The following is an 18891-nucleotide window of genomic DNA, read 5'->3' as shown; positions in this document are numbered from 1 at the left end:
CCCCTGCACCCCTTGCATCCCCCACCAGCACTTCACCCTGAGTCCAGGTTTGCTCTTTACCTTTTGCAAGAAATAGTATAAGGGTATATTTGTTTTGCCCTAGTTTAGGAAAACTCTCTATAAGATAGCTAAGCGCTTTGTCTTCACTTACCCCAATAAAGTGGGTGTCCCGGGGTCCAGTTCTCCCTGGAGTAGCTGGCAGCTGAGAGACTCTCGCCTTCTCTATCAATCGTGCAGTAATACTCCTGCTCTTCTGGAGTGCTTTAGCAGCTTCAGACCACACCTAGAAGGTGCGGTCGTGCTAAAATTGCTGCACCTCCACCTTTCCCTTGGTTCTCAACTCAACTTCGGAAAGGCTCAGGAGATGCAGGAATCTGAGAAAAAAAGGATGTAAAAAAATGCAGCGCACTTGGCCACTCGTGAGTAGCGCTATGGCTTTCACTTTCTTCTCGGTTGCTTGGTGTTGCTTGGTGTTTCCGGCGCTCCGCTCTGGTAATGCTCTGGTAATGTGGGGAAAAGTATGTGAGGAATGCGGCAACCAGTGCCTCACACGCCGCTGCTCACTGCCACCTGCCGCTGTCTCTTCCCTCCTTGACAAAAGCAAACTCCTGGACTCCCCACTGCAGCCCTCTAACTTTGGGTGCACCCCCTACCTGTAAGCAGGGAGCAGCATATCTCCTTCCTGGATACTGAGTACAGCTACACAGTGTGCAAGCGTATTAGATTTGTAAGTCTTTGCAGTCCCGTCCCACTTTCTGTGCTTAATGTCCTCATAATGTACATCATTTTGCAAACCCAACTGGGGCAGATGAGGAAGTTGGTGAGATGTAGATGTTGTACATATTGGGAAGTACAGAGTAATAAGTGGTGTAAACTAGTAAGAAATAACATGCACATTCTGAATAGTGTCCTGGTGAGTTATTGCAAAACAAATAATTTTCATTCCAAAAAAGATGAAGTTTGAGACAAACATTAGTCTTCACGTAATTAGCAAGATCTGGATAAACCAAGACTCCTGCCTGGCGCTACACCACCCAAAACCTTAGTTACACACTAGGGCAATGGGATTTAAATACATATAATAAATTGTGTCTTGAGGACAAAAAGCTGTTTCGCTGAAAGGCGCTCTGCTGGTGTTATTTGGTTATGGACAAATATGTGGAGGAAACCAGAACTAATAGTTGGTGAATCATAAAAGGGATATATACCTCATTTGATTAGATTGAAGGTGTATTTCTCAAGAAAGCAGCTTTATAATTGGTTGTTCCAAAGATTGTGTATTGATATCCCTGAAGGCTTCAGGAGCCTTGAAAAAGCAAGTACTTCATGAAAGACGTGTGGGCTGTAAAGATTACGTATTTGGAACTTGAATTCATACTTTGGTTGTGAAGACTGCAAGATTGGAATTTTGATATGCTTACTATGAAAAACAGATTGTTATATCTTCCTTTCCTGTTGCAAAGAATTGATGGACTATCGTTTGAAAATAAATCTTTGTTAACATTGAAATTGAGTGGATATCTCATCACCTCCAAATTGCTTACATTTTCTATTAATTGCATCCAGCACCTCAAACATCATGACTCATAGAATTGTGGGGCATGCAGTGGCCATCACACATGTGTGAATGTCAAACAAGAATTGTGCAGAGTATGTTAAAAGGACTCTTACATTTGTACATATATCACTAAATTTTAAATGTATGATACTTAACGTGTGTGGACTTGTTTCTATGCAATGGCAGACATCTGAGGCATGACCAATGCAAAGAGCTGCAGTCTGGGGATGTATTATGATAGTTGAGTAGAGTCACCTAAGAATAATCAACTTATGTTTATAAACATTTCCTCAACTAATCCCTTTACAATGGTTTTGCTGAAATTGTCTCACATTGTCATGATTAATGTACAATGTGCAGAACAATGACAAGTATAACAGGTGATGTGTGTTAGTGTATATGCGGGTTACCTATCACAAAGCGCATGTGCTACAATAAAAAGTAAAGGTAGAAATAAAGTACTAACTTAGATTTCACAAATGTTTCATATGGGATTTATAGTAATAGGAGCGGGCTCATTGGGGCATATAATAATGAAATAATTAACATAGTAGTTGAGGCACATAAGTGTATGATTTGTCCAATTAAATACAAACTGTATGTATTAATTTAAGATAACACATTTAGCGATGCAATGTGTGTGTTGTTTATTTTAAATAAATAAAGTCCAATGGCTCTCACTTTATTTCACAAGCTTGCATTCGGATGGTGCCCCTTAGAATGATCATGTGTGTACCTATGTATAGACCAAGGTATACGAACCGCACTGAGAAGTCACATGACTATCAACATTGTAAACAGGAGATGATGTGGGTGGGAAGCTCGTAGTATGTGTAATCTTAGTGTGAATAAAGGAACAAAGACAACGCATTATGTCAATTATGTAAATTGTGGCATCTATTGTTTATAAAGCATGTTAGAGCTATATGACCCAATATTACACAAGCAGTACAACATCTCTTTTCATGTAAACACATTACACTACATCTGTGAATAATTGTATGTGTCACATACTGCCATGTTCTACCCACAGTATGGAGTAAATCAATGATGTACACTCTGCTAAGGAACTTGTTGGTGTTGTGAATGTTTAGAGAGTATGTATGTCATTTTTTTAAACCATTCAAGATAATGTTGCCAATCCACTTGCTGCCATATGTGTAACTGTTGGAAAACGAGGCAGTATCTGTCAGGCCTGCACAAATAACATGACTGCATTTGTCCTTCACTTGGTACCAAAAACCCCATTGTAGAGCTTGACTTTCAGAGGGTAGCGTTGCAGAGCAGTCTAAGTCTTACTCAAGGAAGGTGGTGTGGGCTAGTAATCGCCATTTACCAGGACGCAGAAATAACACTCAATAATTGATTGTCCAGTCCGTAGTTTGCTTTATAAAAGGAAGAGTACATTTATTAAACACACACACTACTCAATACTATGCACCAATTTACAAAGATACATAAGCTAAAACCACCTAGAGGAAGGAGCGTACAGGTCATCACATTAATAACAATCAATTATTGAGTCCATGAAAAATTGAGATCCAATGCAAGCTTCCTTTGTGGCAAGTCCAGTCTTTTATTGTTGTATGATGATAATTATTTTTTCTGTTCTGTTTTCCAAATCATTCAAAACATCAAATTCTGGTGGAGGCGGAGCTAGCTCGCGACCATGATGGCCGCCTGACCCGAGAGCTTCTACAATCCGCAGCACTATCCGTCTATTATCCTGCAGCTGTAACATCTTTACCCTACTCTGCGAGGGCTGGCGAGTGGGTGAGGCTTGACGACGCTCCCTGCAGTGATTTTGTGCTCCCTACCTGCTCCAGGGACGAAGATACGGCCTGCTACGGATTCGGGGCCGACTCCACTCGAGGGAGCAGCACGGGGCCTACTTCCATCCGGAGGCCCCCTTTCCCCCCCTCTGGCTGAGGGGGCAGCGACGGACCGCCGCGATTGCCCCGGCGCGGGCCGCTAATAAGACAGCGCTCCCACTTGCCTGATTGCTGTTGGCGGTGCCAGCCCGCCCTGCGGGAGTTCGAGACCCGGCCCCTGAGCATTACCGGGAGCTGTGCGTGGCCGAGTGCCCCCGGGGCTCCGGAGGCGCGACCGGCGTGTGGCCGTCGGGTGCCTGAAACCCGTACAGTGATCCTTTGGTCCCTGACTGGGGGCCCTGATGGGGAGTGCATTGGTTGCTCCCTGCCCCCAGAGACATATAATTAGGCCGGAGCGGGCCTGGTGTCGGCGTGCATTCCCGCTTTGCCGGGGGAGGATCTGGCCTTTCAATGCCCGGAGACGCGAGGTAGCCAGACGCACTGGAGTCGATGAGTGAACCCCGGGTGGCATTGCCAGCACTAGTTACGGGACCCTGTGCATTTAACCTGCTCTGTGCCCGTTGTGGGCAGAATCCCCGCTGTTGCAGGAGCTATTGACTGCCCTAGCCTACTCTGCTGTACATTGTGCGCTGCCCTGACCCATGGCTACTTAAAAGGGGCCCAGATGACACTGCTGACCGCCACGACCACAGCATGACCTGTAGAGTGAGCACTGCTTTGCTAGCAGAGTGATAAGAACTCAGGAGGGTGCAGAGTCTTCCTGGTGAGGCCCTGGACATAACCCATCAGGGCGCAGTCCGTCATTAACCTGTTAACCTTGCTGCGGCCTACATTGGGACGTGAGGAGATAAGTGGTGAGACTTTTTGCCCCCTCGCCCTCAGTTACATACGAGGGCGGCCTTCTTAGAACTTTACTTGAAACTAGGGGGCCAAGGACAGACGGGCTCTCCCCCCATCTGTGTACCCTAGCAGTGTGCGGCGAGACGGCAGGACCAGGCCGTAGGAGGCGAGATTGGTGTCCCCAGCTGACATCCCTACTGTGCTTCTGACCGGGAGATTATCTACAGAGCACAGGACAGTATATGTTTGGGAGGGAATAAAGCTCTGCGAGACCTGCCATTGCGGGCCTGGCCTGAGTAGTTTGCATTGTAAGAGCCGCTGGGGTCGGTCATTTTGTGAGATCGCTCTGGACTGTTCACCTTGCCACTGCCCCACTGCACGGGCTGTTGCCCAGCCATGAGGGGATCCTTACGTGACGATAAGATGGGGCGAGTAGACAGAACCCAATCGAAACTCTCGTTTGACCCCAAGAGGTCCAAGACCTGGAGGACGGAATTGGCGAACAGGAACGTGTTGCAGAGGACCCGCCCCAAGACAATTGCGGCATACTGTTGGCCATGGAGAAGAACCTACAGGGCGGGATAACTTCCCTAGGCACCAAGATGGATGCGCTCACATACAGAATGGATCGCACAGCCGAAAGGTTAGACAAGCACACGGAAAGGCTGGACATGTCAGAGCGCAGGCTGACGGAGACGGAGGAGGCGCAAACTGCCCTTGATACTGAGCACAAACAGTTGGGAAAGGTGCTCCAGATCCTACAGAACAAAACAGAAGACCTGGAGGCTTGCTCTAGACGCTGTAATTTACTCATTATGGGCCTGCCAGAGACACCTCCTACTGGGAATATGGAACTCTTCACCGCGAAGCTTTTAAAGTCCCTCCTGGGCAATGTCTCCTTCTCAGGAATGTTTGTTGTGGAGAGAGCTCACCGCTCGCTTGGCCCAAGACCAAAACCGAGAGCAGCCCCCAGACCGATAATAGCAAAGTTGCTAAACTACAGGGACTGTGATGTGCCCCTCCGCCTAGCCCATGAGAAGCAACCACTACGATTCAAAGGGTCAACAATCTCACTGTTCCCGGACTTTACAGCCAGGGTACAGGAGGCTCGGTGCTTGTTTGCTCCCATGAAAAAACACCTCCACAAACTTGGGGCTGATTACGCTATGCTGTACCCTGCTAGGCTGAGGGTTAACTGACAGGGATGTTCGCTCATTTTCACCGATCCTAAGGCACTACAAAAAGTGTTGAAAGACTGGATGAAGGCACAATGGACGAGCAGGACTGAATACTACACGAGGACTCTTGCGGCTGAGTATGCCTTATTGTTGTTGGGGTAGGAAGTGGTGGTTTCTGTGGGTCTGGGTTTGAGGAGTGTTCGGTTGCGCAATCATGCTTGGTTCCCCACGCTTCCCCCGTGGGTAGACTTATTGTCCTGCTTGCACTGCGGGGGTAGAGCTTGTTGTCGCATCTATATGGGATCACCTCATGGCTCCTCGAATAGTGCATAATACCTGGGCCTCCACCTGGGTTGCGAATGTTGATGGTGATCGCTAGATCTGGAATATTATTACTGATATGGGCGATCTCTGAGCTGATTTCGATATTAAAGTTTATTATACACCCATACATTGGGAGCCCTGCTGTGCTATGCTCCCCTACACTCCATTGCAGCTGCATGTATCCACGACTGGCGGATTGAGGAGATTGACCTTCAAAGGTCACAAAAACTCACTACTTTGCGAGCTACATCCACTCTCGGCGTGAATCACACCTGGGATGTGTTTTGTTGTCGGGGGAGGGGAGGGGGATTTCTCTTTGGGAGGGAGGTGTTGCGCAATAGTCACGGCGTTCCGGTTGTTTCCTTCTTGAAGTTGTGAGGTCCCAACTCCCCAGTGAATCAATCAGCCCAAACAAGGAGGTAGACACTTGATGGACTTCTTGACCCGTAAGGGAAAGGGGAAGTGGAGAGAGAAACAAACAAGACACTGGATCCTAGTCTTTAAGGAGTACCAATGGTTTCTCTTGCTGAAGCGCTCTGGACCTTCTTTGATTTACTCTCGAGGAAGTGAAGCTTGATCTAACGAAATACCACACATCAAATAAACGGTAGCACAAAGATTTCTACAGCATTAAGATTTCCACAGTATATATATATATATATATATATATATATATATATATATATATATATATATATATATATATATATATATATATGATATATAATTTCCATAGGGCGGTTGGACTCACTTTTAGCCCGAACGGCTGAATGGATTTCCACGAAACTTGGCAAAATTGTAGGGACTGTTAGCCCGATGTGCCTTTGCTAGGTCTCAATATATGTGCTTCAGTGGATTTTGAGAAATTAACGTTTAAATCAAGATATATATCTGTAACAGCGCTCCGGGCAGCGATCCGGTTCGCGTACTTTTCGCGTTTCGGAACTTTGCGCACGGAAAGCTGATTGGCTTTTCGGTGTCTGTCAACATTCTAAACAGTCCGGTGCGGCCGCCATCTTGTCTCTCGGTAGGATCGAGAGACAAGAGGAGGCCAAAACAAAGGGGGAAATTTCGATAAGGGAGCATAGTAGATCCTCCCTGACCCCCTAGGTTTTATGTGGAGGTTGTAAAAGGTCCCTGCAGGGCAAAAAAAAATAAAAATTATATATATTTTTTCGTGGTGAGCGCCTAGTACGCGAACCGGGAAGCGTTCTGGGCAGCGTACTATAAGGATAAAAGAATGATAGACTTTTCTAATACTGTATGTTAATTATTTGTTGTTTTTGTTGGTTTTTTTTTGTTTTCTTTATTTTTAATTTTTTTTTTTATTATGATTGTGTTTCATACTTTATTAAACTTTCTAACATTTCATTGTCAGAAATGTCAAAATTGAATATAGGGTGTAACTTTTTTTCATTTTGAAGCAGGTTGTCCACTGCTTCAACACATTGTAGAAGTTCGTGGTCTCTACTTTCATCCATAAAGTCATCAATTTTGTCTTGGCTGCTCTCCTTCAGTTCAATTGAAAATGTAACTTGTTGTTCGCCTTCCATTTTGCCTGAAATTTTGAATAAAAAAATATATATTAGTAGAGATTGGGTACTGTTGGGATTAATTTTAGATAGGCAGTTTTTATCAGTGAATTTTTCTTTTGGCAGTGTATAGTATCAGAGTGGAAATATGACTATAAAAAAGTGTATGTAATTTAACGAAGAGAAGCCTAATTCCATTCATAACTATAACAGAGAAGTCTATCTAAATCCATAACTACTACAGAGGGATAGTGTATATCTATCAGAAAAAGTCTACCATATCAAGTTATAGTGCACAATATACTTCAGTTTTAAAAATAACAACTTACCTTCAGAAACAAGTTGAAGTCTTAGGTAAGCATTGAAATGTGATGTACAACAAGAAGTAGTAGTCAAAATGGCTGTGTTTTCTTCTCTTCCTTTATATATATTCAGGTATATAACCAATCAAATATCAGGTAATAAAAGTAGAAAATGAAAGTAACATTTTCATTGGTTGTCAATTCCAACACTTCAGATGTGTTTTGTGAAGTAATTTACCTCAAGGTATTTAGAGAGGTCTACAGGCTTAATGGCTAAATGGAATTTCAATCAAATTTGTGAAAATGAAAGGGATTGTTATGTAGTATAAGCTAATCTATATTTGGTGAGAGTGTCTCCAGTCCTTTTTCTGTGAATTACTTTCCCACCTTTTTTTTGGACCGCTTCCCGGGAAGCGGTTTAGTCCGCGAACTAGAAGCGTAACGGGAGTCCACCATTTTGTGTTTCGGTCGAATTAAGATATAAAATGGAGGTTAAATAATGTTCAGAAAGGGTAGAAGGGGACACGGTACAAGTATTTTGACCCCCCAGGTTTTCTGAGGGTGGCTGAGGAGGACCATATGTGCGGAGAAAAAACATTTTTAAAATAATTTTGGGCGGTTAGCTTCCAGTTCGCGTACCGGGTAGCGCTCTTTGAGCGTAGTTTGTTGAAAATTACAGAAATAAGTTAGAGAAAAGTATTAATTGTGAGTGATCAGATGAAGGGTAGCTCTGAGAAGAGCTTTTGGGTTTATGGTACATTTAGGTACTTATAAGTAGGTACCAATGCACAGTCTTAAATTCAGAATGAAAATTCTGTTGCCCTCATCTGAGAAGTGAACTCCATCTCCTCTGTAGATATCTTGCATGTAGTAACGCAAGTTATTATTGTACAGGGAGCCCATTCCATGGTCTCTCATGAAAGCTGAAACAGATTTGTTTACATGCTTCCTCGCTTTCTCAATTTGTGGACCAAATTGGTTGGACCACCTCCATTTCTGTCTTTGGCATATATTGGAATATACCAAGGCAGTTTGAGGAAAAAGTGCCATTAATTGATCAAAGGTGTCCTTTAAAAGCATTTCCAGACCTACTCCTGTTAAAGTGCCCAAATCATTACCTCCACAATGCACTATTAACAGGTCAGGTTTTGGCAAATGCATAAAGGTTTTCACCAATGGTATCAATTGGTGACATTTTAATCCTCTTTGGCCCAACCATTTAATTTCCACATCTTGTAAATTGAGGTTGTGTAAATTTCTGTTGTCAGCATACCTTTGAGCCCAGTGGATGTAACTATGTCCAACAATCCAGACCTTAAACATGGTGGGAGAAGGTTGGGCTGCAGTCAGATGAAGTGTGGTAATGAAAGGGCAGTTGAAACAGTAGGAGTTTGTAAAGAAAAAAAACTGTGGATTTCCAATGCTAATGATTAATTAGCAGTGATTGGTGCATTTCCATTTCTGAAAACAGAAAGTTAGGGTGCATGGATGTGTTCTTTGAAAGATGTAATTTGAATGGTCAAGGAAGAAACTTTTAATGAAAGATTGCACTGGATACGCAGGTGCACTGAGAGTTCAGAATTCAATTGAAACATTGTTGTGTGAATTTGCAAACATGAGAGGTCTTCCAGGAGGTCGTTGCTATGGAAAAAAGGCAGAGAGGGCAGAGGGGGGAAGGGTTTTGATTTGAAAAAAGTGAGGGAAGAGTTATGATTGGCTAATATGAGAGATATGTGAAATGAATATCTGTATTTCTGTGCTTTCAATAGCTGCAGCCTCTGGAGTGCATCCTTTTTCTTCTGCTGAAGACAATTTGGTGTATTTCTGAGACTGTTTTCAAAACTCAAAAAGTATTTGCTAAGGTGAGAAAAGATTTATTTATTTTAGATAGAGAATAGTATGATTTAAGGAGAAAATGATGAAGAAAGCTGTGTTTTAAAACTGTGGCTTTGTCTGTAGTGATATAGAAATAGATTTTGTTACTTTGAGAAATTGTAATTGCATATTCGGTGTAGTATTCTGGTATGCAGTAACTCAAGTTATTGTTGTATATGAAGCCCATTCCATGGTCTCTTATGTAAGCTGAAACAGATATGTTGTTTTTAAAAACCATTTTTGAAATCAATTACATTTCTGGATATGTACTGCTAGAGCTTCATAGGTTGTTTTGGGTCATATTTATAAGGCATTTGAGTGTCTTTGATGTTATTTTTTCCTTTTTAAATGGAAAGCATTCCTCATGGGGCAAGTGTCTTGTAAATACGCTCCCACCTGCGCTTGGCAAATTTAGATTTTGATTATGGGAGTTACATAGCCATGTTAATAATGTCGAAAAAATGGTGCTAGGGCATTCCAGAAAACGCTTTCATGTGTCTCAAGGACATTTTCAGTCATTTCCTCTTGAATGCAGGTATACAATTGATTTATATGCTGTGTTTAAAATCGATTCTTTTCTATGATGTTATTTTTTCCTTTTTAAATGGAAAGCGTTCCTCATGGGGCCCTGAGCAGTTCTTAGTCATGTTATTTAATGGGAGGTGGATAACATGGCTAAGAGCATTTGCTGCATAATGCATGAATATCGTTGACTTTTCAGCGATATTCATGCATTGCGGCCGTTTTTTTTCGCATTTGCGAGCAGTTCTTAGCTATGTTATCCAATGGGAGGTGGATAACATGGCTAAGAGCATTTGCTGGATAATGCATGAATATCGCTGACTTTTCAGCGTGATATTCATCCATTGCGGCCATTTTTTATCGCATTTGCGATAAACCTTGCTAAGGAGAAAATGATGAAGAAAGCTGTGTTTTTAAACTGTGGCTTTGTCTGTAGTGATATAGAAATAGATTGTGTTACTTTGCGAAATTGTAATTGCATATTCGGTGTAGCATTCTGGCATGCAGTAACACAAGTGTGCTTGGCAAATTTAGATTTTGATTATGGGAGTTACATAGCCATGTTAATAATGTCCAAAAAATGGTGCTGAGGAGTTCTTAGCCATGTTATCCAATGGGAGGTGGATAACATGGTTAAGAGCATTTGCTGGATAATGCATGAATATCGCTGACTTTTCAGCGATATTCATGCATTGTGGCCGTTTTTTATCGCATTTGCGATAAACCTTGCTAATAGCAATGTTTATCTACGATAAAAATCGCAGATGTGCGGCGATAAATTTTGTCTCTAAACAAGTTATCGCTAGTTGTTGGTAATATGCCCCCGGGTTTTTGTTTGCAGGAATCGGGATGCGGGAGAGTAGCACTGAAATCAGTAGTCTGACGCCTGAATCGGGAGGGTTGGCATGTCTTGATTCTCTACAGCTAGGGCCATAAACTACGGGGCATATTATCAAGCCTGTGCACTAAAATTATCGTCGCTTTATCGGCCGAAAACGGCTGATAAAGCGGCGATAATGGGCTTCATAATATGCTCTGTGGAATTCCAATCGAAGCCCATGTTAGATGTGAAGACATCTAACATGGGCTTCGATTGGAATTCCAATCGAAGCCCATGTTAGATGTGAAGACATCTAACATGGGCTTCGATTGGAATTCCACAGAGCATATTATGAAGCCCATTATCGCCGCTTTATCGGCCGTTTTCGGCCGATAAAGGGACGATAATTTTAGTGCACAGGCTTGATAATATTTCCCTACATTCGCAGGGCTAGGTGATAGGCTGGGACCAGCCTGGCATGTAAAATGGCTGCCGTGCACGACAAAATTGTGGCATTGTAAAAAAGGCAAGTTGGCGCAGACATTGTTTATCAATAAGGATTCATTTATAACAATGGGGCATATTATCAAGCCTGTGCGCTAAAATTATCGCCGCTTTATCGGCCGAAAACGGCCGATAAAGCGGCGATAATGGGCTTGATAATATGCTCTATGGATTTCCAATCGAAGCACATGCTAGATGTGAAGACATCTAAAATGGGCTTCGATTGGAATTCCACAGAGCATATTATCAAGCCCATTATCGCCGCTTTATCGGCTGTTTTCGGCCGATAAAGCGGCGATAATTTTAGCGCACAGGCTTGATAATATGCCCCAAAATATTTTATCGCACTGAGAAATTGGTGGTCAACACTTCCTGATTTCCTTCGAATCGAACGTTAACAGACGTCACGCAGCAAAAAAAAAAAAAAAGATCACGCACAGCCGCTGGAACACATGTATCAACATATATGAGACTCCTCAGCCACCCTCAGAAAATATAAGGGATTAGGATACGTCTCCCGCACCTCCTTATACCTAGTAATTTAATTAAAACGAAGCACAAAATGGCGTATTCCCGTGCAGTTTGCGGCCCAGTTCGGTGTTTGGGAAGCGCTTCTACCGTGAAAAATATATTTTTTTTATTTTCCCCAGGGGACCCTTTAAAAATCCCAACAACATTCCTAGGGGGTCAACAGGGGTATACCTTGCCCCCTTTCATTAAATTCCCCCTTCGTTTTTCACCTCTTCTTCTCTCTCTATCCTACCGAGAGATAAGATGGCGGCCGCTCCGGACTGTTCAGAATGTTGACAGACACCGGGGACCCAATCAGCTTCGCATTACAAAGTTCCGTTTCGCAGGTGGGAGCGTATTTACAAGAAACTTGCACCATGAAGAACGCTTTCCATTTAAAAAAGAAAAATAACATCATACACACTCATATGCCTTATAAATATGACCAAAAACAACCTAAGAAGCTTTAGCAGTACATATCCAGAAATGTAATTGATTTCAAATAATGACTTACTTCATTGGTAGGCCTTCACATGTATTATTTCCTTTGTTTTCTTAAGTGAAAATCTTATCTGCAACCATGTGTTGGCCTTACCTCAAATAAACAAAACAGGCGATGGACTGAATGAGGATCAATGATACACTTTCACCCCAGTCAAAAGATCTGGGCCTAAATAAACCTGTAGATAGGCCACACCTTATCGTTATTCTGAATTAATCATTTAAAATATTAGGGAGAGATTTATGACTGTTGTATGCCTGTTTTGTAGCACTGTGTGTCATTTTTGTGATGCAGTGCTGGTGCAAAAGATTTGCTATGTTAAATAATAAGTAGGGCATTAAGTTTTTGATGACTGTTATTCATTTACTGTTTGGTAATAGTGGTTATTAACATTTTTTATTATATTTTTCAACAGATTCAACTGCAGATTCTTTCATAGTTTGGAAAATGCCTACAAAAAATAGAATTAGAAAGGCTAGAAAACGTCAAAGACAGCACGGTGATGTTTTATTGCAGCAGTCCTCTTCCCTAAATACTTATCAAAACACCAAGAAAGCTCCGGGTAAGAGCACAAAATCTTTCTTAAAAAATATTTGTAGTAAAAAAAGTATTTATCGCCAAAATGTTTCAGTTCAGAAAAAGAAGAGTAATTTAAATGCAAAGTAAAGACCCATGAAAAATGTTACTGGTAGAGGAAGAGATAACTCTGTGCATGATAGTAGAAGGAAAGAACAGTTTAGGGAGATTCGAAAACGAATGTTCCGTAATAGGATAATGGTTAATTTAATAAAAAATATTAAGAAATGCAAACAGAAAGCGGCATTTTATAAGAAGAAGAAAAATGTAGAGAAAATTATTGATCATGCTTTTGAAATTAAGCGAAAGTTGTTTATTTTGGTAATCAATAGAATTAGGAAACTAAGCAAGGTAATTTCTGATTTCAAAACAAACAGTAGATGGAAGAGAGTAGTAAATCGTAGCAACTTTTGTGAAGTTTTTTCCGGAGAATGGATGCATAGTTCAAGTTCTGAGGCATTTTTTAATGAGGAGAGTTATTTTCAGGATAATGATTTGGTGCATGCAGTTGACACCAGTAGTCGAGCTTATGAAGTGAAGGATGGTTGTGCAGTTGAAAAAGAAAAACTTGTGACAACAGAGACAGAAGAGGCGCTAAGTGATGAGGTTTTAGGAAGACGTCCTAAGGGTCCTGTGTACATTTGGAAGTGTAGTTCTATTTGCAGTGTGCGACAGGTTTCCATCAATTTGCTTTGTGATTTTATACGGACATTTAATAAGAAAAGTTTGAAGCAGAAAATGAAGTTGTTGCAAGATTTAGATCCTTGCAGAGTGAGACAAATGACAGGTTTGCGTGGTCATTCACTGGCTTGTCTTTCCAGGAGAGTATGCCAGAGTGTTTTTCATCATTTCAGGATGCTAGCAGTGCATCATAATAAAGTGAGAAAATTAGTGAGAATGTTGTATTATGCAAAGAGTCCAGCAATTATGCTTAAACAATTATGTGCTGCTCTTTTGCATGGTTCTGAAATAGATGTGAAGAATATTTGTGAAGAAATTGAGTTTTGTTACTTTAGTAGTAAAGATGAGAATGTTCAAATTGACCCTGAAGTAGAGAGTAATGTTGAAGATAATGTACAGGTTTACAGTACAGATAATTTTCAGAAAGAAATTGCCACGTTTTAGATGAAATCAAGTGAGAGGCCTAGTTTCACTTGTGTATGTTGTCGACGCACTTACTATAAGAATCAGACTAAGGTAGTGGATTGATATGCAAAATGTGAAAGGGAAAATAATAGTGAATGGAAGGATTTTGCCACATACTTGATGGTAGAAAATTATTTTGATTTGGGATCGGATCAACGTGTGTGTACTTATTGTTGTAATAAATTAAACCAAAACCAGATGCCTGCTAGGGCAGTTCATAATAATCTGGAATTGGTTGAGATTCCTTCTGAATTGAAGGATTTAAATACTTATGAATCTATTTTGATTCAAAGTATCCATCCCTTTCAGGCTATTGTAAGAATGGAGCCAAAGACAGGGAAGTTGCCTCCAGCAGATTTACAGAGAGGATTAAAGGGAAGAGTTGTTTATTTGCCTCTAGATTTGAATAAAAACATTAACACAATTGGAGTAGAAGAAGTGGAAGAGGAACCTCTGGTTATCTTGGTTAATGGGGTTCCGACAAAGAATAAGAAAATATGGCAAGATTTAGTGGATGTTAGGAAAGTGAAAAAGGCAACAGTGTATTTGAAGAAAAATAATAAGTATTATAAGAATGTGTATGTTGCAGAAGAGGAAGTAAGTGATGAAGAGGATAGCGATTTGTGTGCTGGCCAAATTGAGAAAGTAGAGGCCTCTAAAAGTGAAGAAATATATGAACATTATAGTGTTCATCCTTTGCATTCCAAGGAAGTCATGGGGAATGCTATTGAGTTGTTTCAAATGAAACAAGCCAAAGGGAGTCCCATTAGTGTTTGGGAGGAAAGTTTGGAAGCTCGGTGTTTCCCACAGCTATTTCCCACAGGTCGAGGAGGAAGATATGATGAGCGATCTCATCAAATTCCTGCGTCTGAATACCGGACTTTACGATTGTATGCAGAAGATCCTAGGTTTCGTTAATGCATTCCCTATTTGTTTCATCTCCTGTTTAAAAGCGATCTGTCTGGACTGTCATATGCAGTGAACCACATCTTAAAAAGTGGTATACAGATGCGAAATATCTCGGCAAGGGACTTTATGCATAAAGTCAATGTCCAAGATAGTATTTTGGATTCTCACTTAATTAATCTCATGGCGTGTCAGCGTGGTACTAATGAGTACTGGTACCGTCGTCATGGTGATTTAAAATGTATGCTGAGGAACTTAGGAACTCCGACATGGTTCCTCACTCTGAGCTGTGCCGAGTATGGCTGGGAAGACTTACTTGAATTTCTACGAGAAGCAAATGGAAATATTGAAAACATTGAATTCAAGACACCTGGAGAACTGTGTTCTTTGGATCCTGTGAATGTATGCAGGTACTTCAATCATAAATTTGAAGCTATGATGTCTTTCATCACAAATAAGAAGAATCCACCTCTTGGAGAGGTGTTGGATTTCTTCTGGAGAAGGAGTACCAAGCAAGAGGTGCTCCTCATATACATATGTTGTTGTGGATCAAGGATGCACCTAAATTTGGAACAGATCCGGATCACTTAGTGATGAATTTCATAGAACAGTATTCTACGTGTGCTGTTCCAAATGCAACGGAGAAGAAAAGCCTAAGAGAACAAGTTCTACGTTTCCAAAGCCATCGTTGTGGAAAGTACTGTCGTCGTAAATTCAGAAACAAGGACAAGTTCTACACCAAATGTCGTTTCAACTTTCCACGACCGGTAATTTCTAAAGGAAAAGTGAACAGTTTGATGTCTTCACTACGACATAATGTGACGAGGAAATCACCCAAAAATACATACAATTTGAAAAGGAACGAAGAGTCCAAGTACATCAACGACTACAACCCAGTGATTTTGTCCATGTGGAATGCTAACATGGATATACAGTTTGTGGGTGACAACTGTATGGCTGTGGCTCGGTATGTGACATCTTACATCACCAAAAAAGAAAAGACAGAACTGAAGGATATGTGGGAGGACATTTCCCATGAAAAGAGCCTCAGCAAGAAGTTGTACAGTTTCAGTCTGAAGATGTTGTCGCATCGATAAATCGGAGCTTACGAATGTTCAGATCGATTGTCTTCAGCAAGTCTCTATGCCAAATCCAGGAGTATTGTTTGGGCGAGTCTTGGTCTTGCTGCAACGCGAAATCGGGTTCTAAAACCTGTCCGGGAAATTGAATATTTGGCAGAAAAGGAACCAAACAGTACCGACATTTTGAAGACCAACATGTTGGATACATATTATCCAAATCGAAGCAGTCACCTTGAGAATGTTTGTCTATATGAGGTTCTAAAAAATTATATATTCAAGAGGAACATCAAAGAAGATATTGAGAAAGGAGTGTATGCTGTAATTGGAAGTGAGGGATGCCTGGTCAAGCAAAGAAAATGCCAATTAGTAAACCATCGAAAATTGAGTGGCGAATCTCCAGAAAAAAAGGAGTTTTTCTATTTAGCACTTTTGCAACTTTTCAAGCCTTGGCGTGCAGAAGAGGAACTGCTTGGAGATTTCCTCTGTTACAAAGACTCTTTCACTGCTGCTAAGGAGACCATAGAATGTCCTGCTTTTCACAAATATCAAGAAATGCTAACTTTGGAAATTGAGCAGGAAGCAACGATTGCAGCCGAGATTGCCAGAAACAGTTCTCAGGACAGTCAGAGTTCTGTTTCATTGAGTCAAGATCCACTTGGAGGACCTATTATCGAAAATGAAGCTGCCACTGCTATGAATGAAGTGGAAAGAGCCATGGCACATGCTCAGGAGGATTCAGTTAAGTTAGAAGACTTGGAAAAACAACTCAACGTTGAGCAGAGGAAAATATATGATGAAGTTACCAAGCAAATTGAGCATGGATTAAGTCATGAGAAGAAAGAGTGCTCATGTACATCGTTGAAGCCTGTCCGACTGTATGTGAGTGGAGAAGCGGGAACTGGAAAAAGTTTCCTCATTAAAGCAATTTCATGCTATCTGCAGGAAAGGACTGAGTCATCGCTGTCTTGTGTTGTCACCGCTCCTACTGGACTTGCAGCACATAACATTAAAGGTATTACTTTGCATCGTCTACTGATGCTGCCGGTGGAGCATGACAACAAATTACAATACAACAAGTTATCTGGGGATGCTTGCTGTGAAGTTTCAAGAGTCTTGAGGAAAATGAAGCTACTTATCATTGACGAAGTAAGCATGGTTTCCAATGTCATGCTTGCCTTTGTGCATTTGAGAATGCAAGAAGTACTTAAAACTGAATATGATGTGTTATTTGGTGGCAAACACATCATTGTTTTCGGAGATCTGCTGCAGCTGACACCAGTAAAAGGACAACCTGTGTTCAAAATACTCACGCATGAAGATACCAGGAAGTGCTTAGGGAGCATTGGCAACGTCAATATATGGTTAAACTTCAATTATGCTGAACTGCATGAAAATATGCGTCAGGCAAAAGATGAAGATTACAAGAATATTCTACAAGATATTAGAATTGGAAAAGTGACCGAGCATGGAAAAGAAGCTTTAAATGCACGATTACTTTCAAATTTATATCCCGGACAAGAGATTGTGGCAGAGAATATTTTTCAGAAAATTACTGAGAAGAAATCCGGAATATGTTTGATACCAACTCTTGCAGAATGTGCCATCTTCAACAACAAAATGTTGAATTTAGAAAAGCAAGAGATTGTGAAACTTGAAGCTATTGACAAAATAGAGCATATGGGATCAACAATTATTTTGTCAGAGAATTTGAAATCAAAATTGGATTCATTAGAGAAGACTATATCTAAAACAGCGGGTTTTGAAAAGACTCTGAATGTGTGTTTAAATTGCCGAATCATTTTGAGGAGGAATTTACATGTTGAAAGAGGTCTGGTAAATGGATCAATGGGTAATGTTGTTGATTTTGAGAAATACAAAAGTAGAGATGGAATTGAATTTTTAAAAATTAAATTTGATGGCATTGAGGAAGTACAGGTAATTGGTCGTTGTTCTGCTAGGTTTTTGCTTGTTAAAGACTTATATGTTCGCCGTAAACAGTTTCCTGTTTGCTTGGCATATGCGGTAACAATCCATAAATCGCAAGGTTTAAGTGTAGACAGTGCATTGGTGAATATTGGCAGTTCTGTGTTCAAGGAGGGTATGGCATATGTGGCATTGTCACGAGTTAGAACTTTATCGGGATTGTACTTGATTGACTGTGATGTCACAAACATTTGTGCGGATCTAGATTGTGTTAAGGAATACAATAGGTTAAGAAGAGAGTATGCGCCACATTTGCCTCAATATCCTTTGTTTGAGAAACGTGTGGTAGGCCGGAAACGTAGAAATATCAGTAATAGTAGGGAGGTTGTAGCAAAAAGACCAAAAGTCGATGAACCGAAAATTGATAGCAGAAAGAAAGTGGATTCTGTTGAAGATGTTGTCGGTTTTCAATTTGAAAACAGTTCTGGTGTCAACTGCTATGCAAATGTAGTGGTTAATGTTCTCTTTTCACTAGAGAGTTTAAAAGAACAGATTCTGTTGAATTCAGAACAAATTTTATGCTGTTTGTTGAATTCTGTTTTCGAGAAATGTAGCACTGATCGTACAAAAGTAGAAAGTGTGTCTGAAGTTCGTTATCTGTTAGATGAATGTTCAGGTCAAACAGACTTCTCTGAAAATAATCAGCAAGATTGTCAGGAGTTTTTAATGTATATGCTTGATGTATTGCAAGATGAGGGTGTAGATGTAGATCACCTGTTTGGGGTTTCTTATCAATGGCAGCATGACTGCGAGAACTGTATGGTATCAAGTACTACTAGTGTAGACTCAGAAAGATTTATATATTTAACTTTGCCAGACAGTAAATCAGTCTCCTTTAATAAGCTAGTAAATGCAGCGGATCACAACATGGAGTGTAGCCAATGTAAATCTGAAATGAT

This window comes from Lissotriton vulgaris, chromosome 3_1 (genome assembly GCF_964263255.1).
Source record: "Lissotriton vulgaris chromosome 3_1, aLisVul1.2, whole genome shotgun sequence".
NCBI classification, from domain to species: Eukaryota; Metazoa; Chordata; class Amphibia; order Caudata; family Salamandridae; genus Lissotriton; species Lissotriton vulgaris.
The sequence above is the reverse complement of the archived record's forward strand: the minus strand, read 5'-3'. Positions refer to the sequence as shown.